The sequence below is a fragment of the Desmodus rotundus genome, chromosome 13, assembly GCF_022682495.2.
Source record: "Desmodus rotundus isolate HL8 chromosome 13, HLdesRot8A.1, whole genome shotgun sequence".
NCBI lineage: Eukaryota > Metazoa > Chordata > Mammalia > Chiroptera > Phyllostomidae > Desmodus > Desmodus rotundus.
The window spans coordinates 75,344,354-75,356,295 of NC_071399.1; the positions used below are offsets into that span (position 1 = coordinate 75,344,354).

Sequence of the window (11,942 nt, forward strand, 5' to 3'; positions counted from 1 at the left end):
TGTAAAAACATAAAGAAAAATTAAAACCCATACATACAAAATCATTTATAGTAGTTATATTGGGGTTGTGAAGTACAGAGAAAGCTTATGAATGACTCAGATTTTTTAGTTTTAGAAGTATGCATTACTTAGAATATATTTTAATTACTATGCAATTAGTTACAGTGGTAGAACCCACCCCCATAACTCTGTCTTCTGGTTTTAAATCTGTGTGCAGTTTTTCTCTTCATTGTACCAGGGCTGCTCTGTGTTACCAAGAGCATATGACTCATATGAGTTACCAAGAGCAAACTCATAGTATGTGACCTCCAAGATTAGGTCATAAAAGGCCTTACATCTTCCCTCTCCTTTCCTCCTCTCTCCTCTTTTCTGCACACTGGTCTCTCTCTTCCTGTCTCATCACTTGTTGAGAGGGAAGCTAGCTACCATGTTGTGAATATCCCCGTGGAGATGTTATGAAGCTATTCCTATAGAGAAACTGAGGCCTCTGGCCAACAGTCCATGCGGACCTGAGGCCTATCAACAGCCATGAGCATGAGCTTGGTAGTGGATCCTGCAGACTCAGTCAAGCGATGAGATACTACAGCTTGATGTCAACCTGGTGAGAACCCTGAACCGGAGCTACCCAGCTGTGCCACTTCTGGGTTCTTGACCTAAGAGACGATGTGCTCTAATAAATGTTTGGTATTTAGTTATATACAGAAACATATAACTAACACAGTTAAGTTAGTAAGTGTTTATTAAACAAATGCCTGAATTAAATTTGATTTCTCAAAGTACATAGATGCAGACAAAAATGAGAAAGTAGTTTTGAAAACCTTCGAATTCACAGCAGCTTTATCCACGATGTGTGGTCTCAATCTATAGATACGAGAAGCAAAACTACTGTCATGTGGGAGGTGTGTGTATAATAAGAAAGATATTAACATCCTAAGTATAAATATCATTCTGGAGTTAGAAACATTGTAATGGACCATTGTTTATAAAATTGAAGTGATTCTGACTTAGATTCAAAGAAAAGCAACTGCTTTTTATAAAGTGGTTTATTTTTTACATAGCCACGTATAAATATTTATAACATGTGTAGTCACATGGCCTTCTATATGTGTGTGTTTATATACACTAGACACACACATATTTGATATACTAATATAAATTACATTGTTTAAAATTAAACATAAACTAAAGCCTGCATTACAGTAAAAAGTGAAAAAAATTACATATCGATATTTGTTTTCTAATTGGGGAGGTGTATGGTTATGTTCAGAAAAATCTACCTATTTACAGCTAAGTGCTTATTAGATACATAGAAAGCTAGGGCACTTTGGACAGTTTTTTTCAGCTGGGTCACATGACTACATTAACTAGCCAATGATCCTGATGTGGATGAGGGAAGAAGCATTTGGTAGACGAAAGCAAGAGATCTATACCAGAAAAGAATTCACTGTACAATTATTTAGGGAAACTTCTATCCTGAGAAACTGGCTTTGATCTTTGGGCATGACTGTTCAAGTTACTTTGTTATCTGGGAGAGGGTTTTCTTGGTATCTCTTCAATATTGAGTCGCTCTAAATGGGGGTGGGGGCAGCAGTCAGTGTGTCAAGCATAACTTGATTATTAGTTTTCAAAATACATTTCATATCTGAGGGAAGAATGGTTTGCCACACTTTTTATTTATAATTTTTCCTCCATATAATAATTCTTCCTTGATGCTCAAATTCCTAATAGAATTCTTGTTGAATTAAATCCAATTCATGCATCCATTTCACTCATTCATTCGTTAGGAAACTTTGGAGTGTCTGTCCCGCCACTAAGAATTTATGCAGCTGTTTCTCATTGGTTACTGTTTCTTCACCTGTTTCCTTTCACACCTCTCTGTATCTACTTTACATTGGATCACATGCTGTGCTGTTTGGGGCAATCATTTCCTTACTGGGAAAGCCCAGCTTTCAAGAAGATTCTACCCGGTTCTAAGTACTTTAAACAATCACATTTGAAAGCAAACCTCAAAATAAAACTAAATGCCAGAGGATTCTACATCATGGAATAGGTAACTGGAAATGTTCAAGCAACCAGTTATGAAGAGCTCCAATTATTATAGCTACCAGTAAACATGCACAGATAAAAGTTTTTGCATGTTTTTTTTTTAAATCACTCTCTTTTGTGAGTTTTAGTGAACTTTGGCAATAGTTCACTAGCTAATGGCCGGATGCAGCCATCTCAGACCCTTTCTTCTTCTGTCTTTGGTTTAATAACATATTCAGTAAACACATGTTAACTATCCACAAGCACAGGAGGAACAAAAGGATGAGGCAGGCATGGTCCAGCCTCCTCAGGACCTCACACTACAGTTCTGTTGATCTGTCCCCAGCTGCGCCCTCCTATTTCTGCGGATGTTTTATGTTAGACTGCTCCCCTCTCGGGCAGGGGATTGCAGGCTCTCACACCCATTAGGTTTTGTCATTTCGTGGGTTTGACTAGGATGTTATTTCTTACTGCTGGCTCCAGGATTTGGGTATGTGTTGAGTTAGATGGTGCTTTCTTCCAGAACTAAATTCTGTGTATCCTTGATCACTTGTTAAAATATGCTGATAAAAAGTCAATCTATTTCCAAGAAAATCAATGTACATGATGCCAATTGTCTTCATGTTTGGGGGCACCGTTATGTTCTATGTTTTAAAACTTTCCTTGGGATTTTTAGAGTTTGAAGGGCTTATCTGTATGTTTTTTTTTTAACCTGTTGTGGAAATTTGATCAAAATTTGATGCCTTTGATTAGGGCCCACATTGAAAAGGGGGTGGTTATGTCCAGGGTGTGATGGAGGACAGAGACCTGACTTGCCACAACATCTTAAAACATAAATAATATTTGGAAGATTTTGGCCCACTGACAAAGATGCTGATAATTCCGCTATCAGGGAACTCTTACGAAATTCCCACAAAGGCTTGTATTAGGCAGTTTTCAGAGGGGGAGGTTTCCCTATCATCTTTGAATTTTATTTTGAATTCTCAACACACATACTATATAGGATCTGTGACCCTAAATAAGAGTGTGATTTTTTTCAGATAAGAAGTACAACAATAAATTGTTCTCAGCTTATAAAAATTAAAAACAAAATTATTTAAACATCTGAACAGAGAAAACACAAAATAGCATACAACATCATCTTATAAAACAAATATTTAGCCTTGGCCGGGTGGCTCAGTTGGTTGGAGAATCATCCTGTGTCCCCAAAAGGTTGCCTGTTTGATTCCCGGTCAGGGCACACACCCAGGTTTCGGGTTTATCCCTGGTCGGGGCGTGTACAGGGGGCCACTGACCATGTTTCTCTTTCTCTCTCTCTCTCTCTCTTCCTTCCTCTCTGACTAAAACAATAAACATATCCTCAGATGAGAATTGAAAAAACGTGTTAAAACTCCACAAAAATATTTAAGAAGACAAGCGTCTAAGAAAATTTAGAACCTGGTCACTACTAGCTTATTAATAATATTTGACCATGTTCTGTAATCCCCTGGCTGTCGATAGGCATGGTTTGCAGTAACTCACCCTGAAACACGTCTTTGAACCAAATCTTTGTCATAGTTAGGATTTAGCTCCCAAATCATTAGAGCAATGTAACAGTGAACTCCCTAAAGACTGCTTCCCTTAGCTAATATAAGTCGCTTATTTTCCTTCTTCGACTGAGTTATTTACATGGATGACGTTTGTTTGAACCACCAGGTATTTGACTATTAGGGAATCTGCACTGCTTTCTCAGTATCTTCTCTGTCCTTTTCTTTCCTATGAACTGAAATTTAAAAAATGAGGGGAAGGAACAATATGGGTTTATTTATTCTGAGAGTATAGGATGATTAGTTATGTCTCCTGGAGGTGAAGTAATTTCCATGTTATTATTAAATAAGTTAAATTTCCTCTCATCTAATTATTATAATCTCTAGTTAAATAGATTGGCTAGCGTAACCCAAATCATACAATAACAGCTCTCTTTACTAAAAAGCATTAGCTCGCAAACTAATTTTTATATGCCTGTTTTCTGAAAGACTCAATGCTATTTCTTATATACAAAGATCAAATAAATCAGAATCAGAATCCAACTGTATAACCAGACATAATTATTTTGGTGAATTAGATTATCAGAAAAATGCCAAGAGAGAACCAGCTAAGAACAGAGTAGGAATAGACCCAAAGTGGAGATAGAAGTCCTGCATTTTAGGCAATGTCCGTGTCAGAGCTTCAGGGGACCAAAGGTACTCAGAGTCTTTGGAGCAGCGTTGACATCAAAGACAGTCTTACCTCTTCCCGAGTCTTTGCAGTGTGTCCCCCTGCATCCAATGTATTAGGCCATACCTACCCAGTGACATGTAGAAAACATATGAGAAACATCAATCTCTGTTGCTTATTTAACCAGGTTTATTATTTAAATAGTTTCCATTTGTTGAGTGAAATCTCAGTGATGTGTCTATCTATCATTCACTTAATTTCTATATGTGTATTACTTTATTAAAATCTGTTGGAAAAAACCCTGTGAAGTAGGTATTTCTCTAGCATTAAAGATGATGCTGAAGCTCAGAGAAGGTACGTTTGTGCCAGTCACAGTAGTGCAAGTAAGTGAAAGATCGAGGACCTGAGACCAGGTCCGTCTGACTCCAGTTCCACGCTCTTGACCAAATGTTTTGATCACGCTCACATGGACACTGCACGTCAAGGCCCATCCACAGTTTCCCTGTCTGCCTCCGCTGACACACTTATGGGAAAAGACTATGAATGCAATCAAAACCCAAAATACTAAGTGAAACTTTCCAATGATCAGTGTTGGCCAAAGCAGTTTTTCTTTCAATCCCTTTTTTTGACAGAGCTCAACTTTAACGTTTTAAATACACAGATTTGAAGTTCAATTCAAATCTCTTCAAGATTAAAACAAATGAACAAATCAGGAAGCATAATGGCTGTTGGAAGACATCCAGGTACAATAAATCTGTCATGCCCACTAAAGGATATATAGCACATTAAAGAGGCAAACTCTGATGTTTTGCCAAGTACTAAAACATGCAAATTTCCCTTGTGCTGCATACAGTTAAGAAATGTTGATGATAGGGCTATTTTAAAGACTCTGCAAATATCCTTATTTGGAAATATTTGTTTCTGTAACAACCTTAAGATAACAACAACTCATAGGCCCCATTTCAAAACACCCGGGTGTATCACGCATAGGCTGAACTTCAAAATTTAAATCGTGGGACATTTATTCTGGTGGGCAGAAAACTAGGTTAGAAACTTGACTGTGGTACTTCTAACTTGTGTGGCCTTAAGAAAATTCTATTTTCTCTGAGCTTTAATGTTATCATTTTGTATTTGTCAAATAATACCTTTTTCACAAATTGGTTGGGAGGGTTAAATGAGATCATGAATAAAAATGCCTCATCCATTGTAGGTGCCCCATGATGCCTATTTTATAGAATTGCTATGCAAATTATAAGATAATGCTGCTGAAGGATTTGCACATTGTGAGCACTCAATAAAGGTATCTGACTGTCTTCTCTATACATTTTAAATTATGGTAGCATGTTGGACTTAAAATTCTCGTGTACAGACCTATGTTCTTATGGGAAGCAAACCATGTTGATATTCACCATTACTACAGCTATCAATTCACTAATTCATTCATGCAAACAAATACTTATTAACTACTATGTTTCAGGCACTATGGTAGGTACTAGGGGTTGAAAGTACAGAAAGGAGATAGAGATGATTGTCACCATAAAAGAGTTTCATTGTAGCTGTGTGAAGGGCAGAGAGAAGACACAAAGGAGGGAATGATTAAGTCTAACCTTAGAAAGGAGTTTAAAAACTTTTCATAGGGATGGTCACAATGGAGCTGAGATATAAAAGGTGAGAGATGTTCTCTAGACAAAAAAAAAAAAGGAAATTTCATAAAAATGGACCAGCTAAATAAATTCCCTGAGATACAAAACCTGGAATTGACCCAGGATACTTCAGCATCAGTATTGCTGGGATGGAGGATGGAGGAGGCACATTCAGAGCAATAAGCTTGGTAAGGTAGACATAAAGGTTCACAAAAGTTCTAATACGCCAACATAAGAAGATTGTGCTTACCACTTAGGTGTGGAGAGCATGTAGGTGCCATGGTAATTGTCATGAGCAGATTAGACCAGAAAATTTCATTCAAAGCCAAGTTGATGGTGGATTAGGTTTGTGTGTGAATGGTTAACCCATGATGCACAGAGAGTACTTGGGCAAAAATTGTCCAAGTTCATAATCAAGATGAAGAGATTTTGGCTTCAAATATCCAGAGAGGAGGCGGGTGGAGGTAGAGGAGGTCATTTATGACTCCGCATTTACAGTGTGTGCTCTCTGTACTTGAGTGGAAGGGAATGAGAAGAGGAGCTGGGGGCCTTTCTGACATGGGTGCATGTTTAGTGCTATCATTAAGAGAGGCCCAGAAATTTGGGAGGAAAGGTGATGAGTTAAATTTGGACCAGTTTAACTTATGGTGCCTGGGAGGTATATATGTGTGATACCTTGTTGAAAATTGGAGTTGTGAGTCAGGAAGGAGCTCACGTCTTAGATGCAGACACATGGGTGGGGGTTATCAGCATTCAGTTTCAATGCTCTGATCCAGGGTAGGTGTGGGGAGTGAGTGTAGAAGCTAGTTCACACACGATGGAGAAGGAATGGCCAAGGAGGTATGAGGGGAGTCAGCGAGGCAGAGGGAAGAGAGTCGAGAAGTAGTCCCAATGTTCAGCATGATGGTAATTGAAAAGTCCATTGGATAAATTTTTGTTTTTAAGTCTCCATAGACACACAATTATTTCTAGAAGAAAAACATCCTAGGATAGAAGAGATGGTATCATTAGTTTGTCCATTCTCTGTTCTGAGGAAAATAGGTATCTGGAAATGACCAGTATTCACCATAAAATGAATCTGTTCGAATTGCTCTGTTATCTTAATTGGTTAGTCTTTCTTTATGCAATGTCAAAATTATTTTGGTGTTTTTAATAACTAGTGTTTTAGTATTTTTAATAGTCTGAAATAACTAGTATGTACAAAATGTCCACAAAATTCTTTCACATTTGCTAGTTTATTTTTCTCCCAACAGCCTCATATTTATTTTATAGGTGAGGAAGTTTCTTTGAAATAGGTTAAAGGAGTGGGCACAGATCATCAGATGTAGTTAGGAAAGCTGGAATGGAAGTGTCTTAGTTCAGTTGCTGTAACAAAATACCGTAGACCGGGGGCTTAAACACACACATGTATTTCTCACAGCCCTGGAGGCTGGAAGTCTTGAGATTAGGGTGCCAGCATAATTGGGTTCTGATGAAAGCTTTCTTCCGGGCTTGCTGATGACTACTTTCTAACCAAATGCTCACTGGTAAGCAGAGAGAGAGGTGGGTAGGGGCTGGGCGGGGGGGGGGGGGGGGGGGGGAGGGAGAGAGAGAGAGAGAATGAGAATGGAAGAAGCTCTGGTGTCTCTTGCTTTTTTAATAAAAGCACTAATCCCAGGATGGGAGCTCTGCCCTCATGAATTGACCTGAACTTAATTACCTACCAAAGTCCCCTTCTCCAAATACCAGCAGACTGAGGGTTAGAGCTTTAAAAATGGGAATTTGGGCAGGGGGCGCAGACATTCAGTGTATGACAAGAACCATAGTCTAACATTGTTTAAAAAGGATAACAGGTGTCGGTCATTGAAAGTCTTCTGAATCTGGACAGTAGGACAGGAACAATTACCTTACACCCTGGAATCTGTTTGGCATATGATGCGCACTCAATCGATACTCGAACTAATGCTCAAATAGAGCAAAAAACCTTGCTAGGAATACCAACATAACTATACACAATGCCATTCTGAGTGTAGAGTTATAGGGAAAATTCAGTATTACATTGCAATTTCATAAATATCTATAAAGAGAGATAGAAGAGTAGAAGGCTTTGTCAATGTTCTAATGCAATTTGTCATATAAAGTACTTCATTACTGGTAATATTAACAGGAAAAGCTTGAAATAATAACATCTTTGAAGTGTTTACAATGAACCAAATCCTATTTCTGGTGCTCTGTAGTACCTTATTTAATCTTCACAACAACTGTGGGAGATGGCTGATTCCAGATGAGGAATTCAGGAGAAGAATGACTGAATAACTTGCCCAAGGCTAGAGAGAGATAAAGCTCCTTTAGAAAAAAGGAAGAACCCTGAGTTTGGAGTCCTGGAGTCATTAGCCCCCAGGTTACGCATACCTCTCAGATGTGTCAAACGGGCTTTTAGTAATAGTTCCCCATTTTGGTTAGATCACATTGCACAGATTAATAAGGTGACAATTTAAATCATTTACAGCAATGTTTACCGCAAATAAAGGTCGTATAAAAATTAATAATGCGCCCAATCTCAGAAATGACTGTATTTACCTATACCTAGCATCTAGATAAAAACAAAAATATCTTTATTTTTTGCTATTAATTGAAGCTGTCCAGATGGTTAACAAGATGCTGACTCAAGTCAGTGAAAAAAAGGAAACAGAATAGAGGCATTTCGAACACATTGTTATGGAGCAAACATTATTTGTTTTCTAAATTACACAAACTTTTTCTTAAGACTCAATTATTCTTAAATTATTTTATGCTAATTATATGAATGATATTAGTTCAGGGAGCATTATGTCTTTGCAAAGATCTGCCTCATATATTATAAATTGCTTTTGCTAAGTATAAACGTTCTTCCTTTGGTGGAAATGTTTACGCTGCCATTTAAGGCAACAGTAATCTAAAACAGCCACCAATTCCCAGCTTAAGCAATTGATGCCTATTGTAGTTGTTACATTCTAGTTAAATACTCTTCCTTCACCTACAAAAGCTATTCTTCGATTTAACTTTTCTGAAAATGTGTACCACTCTGTCCTGTAGAGCAATATTTTGCTGTGTGGATATAATAATTGAGAACAGTGATTTACCCATGTTTTCTCTAATCCCAATGAAATTATATGTATCTCATCAGATTAAATATCTACATAGGACTGCAACCATCTTTAAAACCCATGGCATTAAAGAATCGTGCTGGTGTAATCTCCATAACAATGGAGGGTTCTTGCAGACTCTTGGATTTCATCTTTCTCTTTATCATTCATGGAACTCATCTACGGCCTTATAGAAGCTCTTCTTTAGTCTGTTTAACTTTTCAGGTAAGTATATTAGATAATTTTTTACCAGTTTAAGTATCTCATAAATATTAAATAGTTACTGGTTTTGTTTTTACTTTTTTAGTATTTATTTATTTATTTTTTAGAGAGAGAGGAAGGGAGGAAGAGAGGAAGAGAAAAATCGATGTGAGAGAGAAATATTGATCTGTGGCCTCTCAACACACGCACCCCAACAGGAAACGGAACCTGCAACCCAGGCATGTGCCCTGACCGGATATCAAACTGGAGACCTTTGTTTTTGTGGAACGATGTCCAACCAACCGAGCCAAGCCAGCCAGGGCAAAAAAGTAGCACTGCTTTTGATTTCAATCAAACTTGAAAGGACGTTCCCTAGTTTTATTGTTCTAAAATTTAGTTACTTAGCCATATTTGCCCTGTTCAATAAGTTAATAGTTTCATACATTTTCATCTTTTATCTGAATCCATTCATCTAATTTCTTGCCTGGAACCTGTGCCATTCCTATCAACTCTGAGCCTATATGACTCAATGAGCTTTAGCGAATCACTGCTCCCGGCACAAGCTTAATCTCCTCCCTTCATGCATTAGATTGAGCAATTTTTACAATGTATAGGGCACTGTATATAAGCTACATATTAAAAGAAATTAGAGATCACTAACTAAAGGAGGTAAAGTAGATGACCCTAAATTTAGGTAAAATAAAGAGTATGGCACAAGCATAGTAGCAGTATAAATAAAGGGTTGTGTAGTTCAAAGACAGAAATGCACATAGAGTTGAATAGATTTATGAAATTGTTTTCATGAATTAAAAGATGAATAGGATTTGAAAAGGCAGAGTGGAGATAGAATTTCTAGGCAGTGGAAGAAGCATGAATAAGTTGCCAAGGCATATTTTAATGAAGAGTAAGTCATCCACTTTACCTAGTTATTAGAGGATTGGTACTTGCGAACTGGAACCAATCCTAGAAGCTAGGATGAATTAAGCCTAACTACTAGGATGTTGGACTAGATTGAAAAAGCCACAAATAAAATACTTTTGCTATAGCTGCCCAGGGTAGAGAAGTAGAAAAGTTGGTAGGCTAAGGGTTGTATTTTAGTATAAAAAAGGTTAAGTGTGAGACCTTAGAGGGGTGCAGCTGTTGAAAGCCTGAGTGAATACCTTGGACTTGCTATGAACACAATGTCCTTGGTCTTAGAACAAAGGATTAGTTGGATTGCAGCTGGGAGTTATGGTAGTGCTGCTCTGTATCGATACTTTGGGTCTCAGGGATTTATGCTTATTCACTTTTGTGTGTGCATATGTGTGTGTTATGTTTTTGTACACCTGATTTTAATTTTACATTTGAAAATGTATAGATTTCTTTTAATTTTATTTTTAAGGAGAGGGGAGGAGAGAGAGAAAGAGGGAGAAACATCAATGTGCGGTTGCCTTTCACACGCCCCTCACTGGGGACCCAGCCTGTAACCCAGCCATGTGCCCTGACCAGGAATTGAACCAGCAACCCTTTGGTTCACAGGCTAGTGCTCAATCCACTGAGACACACCAGCCAGGGCTGGAAATACATAGATCTTTGAGACAATCATTTGGGCTCATGTTGATTACACAAACTAACAAATGCACCTATTTGCTGATTCCTAACGAAGTAATGTGGACATCTGGTTTTGGCTCCAGCATTTTGTAAAGAACTTACAAGTTATCACTCCCATTCTTACAATAAGAAAAAGCTGAAAAAAGTGAAATTCAATAAATTTTCAGAGAACTGAAATCACAGGGCAAACCATCACTCCAAAATCTGGAGACGCAGGTAAATGCAGAGTGTCATAGCCAATATCTGCTTCTCTGGGGCCGGAGCTGCATAAACTAGGCTCCAGTGTGATAAGATCAGATTACAGCTTAAAGCTGCCAGACTGAGTTTCTCCATAAGGAAGAATATTTAGGGAAGTCCAGGTCAACAGAGGAGACAAATATCAAGGAGGCTACAGAAATTTTAAGCATCTGGCACCTATAGCTACAGCAAATATTGAACATAACCCAACTTCTAAGCCGATTAATAGAAAACATAGCACTAAAGGCCCTATTTCTCTCGGTTTCTATTGTCTGACAGCCCAGGTGCAACTTTTCACAAACTACTACAAGGCATGCTAAAGGCCAAGAAAAAACCACACAATCTGAAGAGACAAGGCAGACATCAGAACCAGACTCATGTATGACACAGCTGTTGGGGTTATCAGACCGAGCCAGGCACACTTTGCCACTATTTGGCATCATTAGTCATGCCTTAAGTTTTACCGTGTCCCAAATCCTGACTCATGTCTGAAGCACTAATACTTACAAAATAAGACTCTCTTAAAAGCTGCAAGTATCTGTACTATTGTATACATGTCGAAATATCACAGACACCAAATTCAGAATCCCTGTAGGGAAATTGTACACTCGTTTCTTTACAAAAGAGTTGTTAGCTGAAGACCATACTTTCAGGGATCATTTCTATAGTTCGTTACAAAAGAGTTGTTAGCTAAAGAAAAAGCCCAAAACCTCCTAGGCTGAGCCAAACTAAACTTGCAGGGGTGTCCAACCTGTAGCCCGCAGGCCGCACACAGCCCAGAATGGCTGTGAATGTGGCCCAACACAAAATCACAAATTTACGTTGTGAGATTTTTGTGTGTGTGTGATTACATGTCGCAATGTATTTAATGTGTGGCCCAGGACAACTCTTCTTCTTCCAGTGTGGCGCAGACATGCCAAAAGGTTGGATAACCCCGTTAATCTTG

General features: G+C 38.2%; 1 pseudogene; it reads left to right on the plus strand.

The window, feature by feature from the left end:
• The first annotated feature begins 11,633 nt into the window (after positions 1-11,633).
• Positions 11,634-11,740, plus strand: LOC112313909 (small nucleolar RNA U3; annotated as a pseudogene).
• Positions 11,741-11,942: the final 202 nt, after the last annotated feature.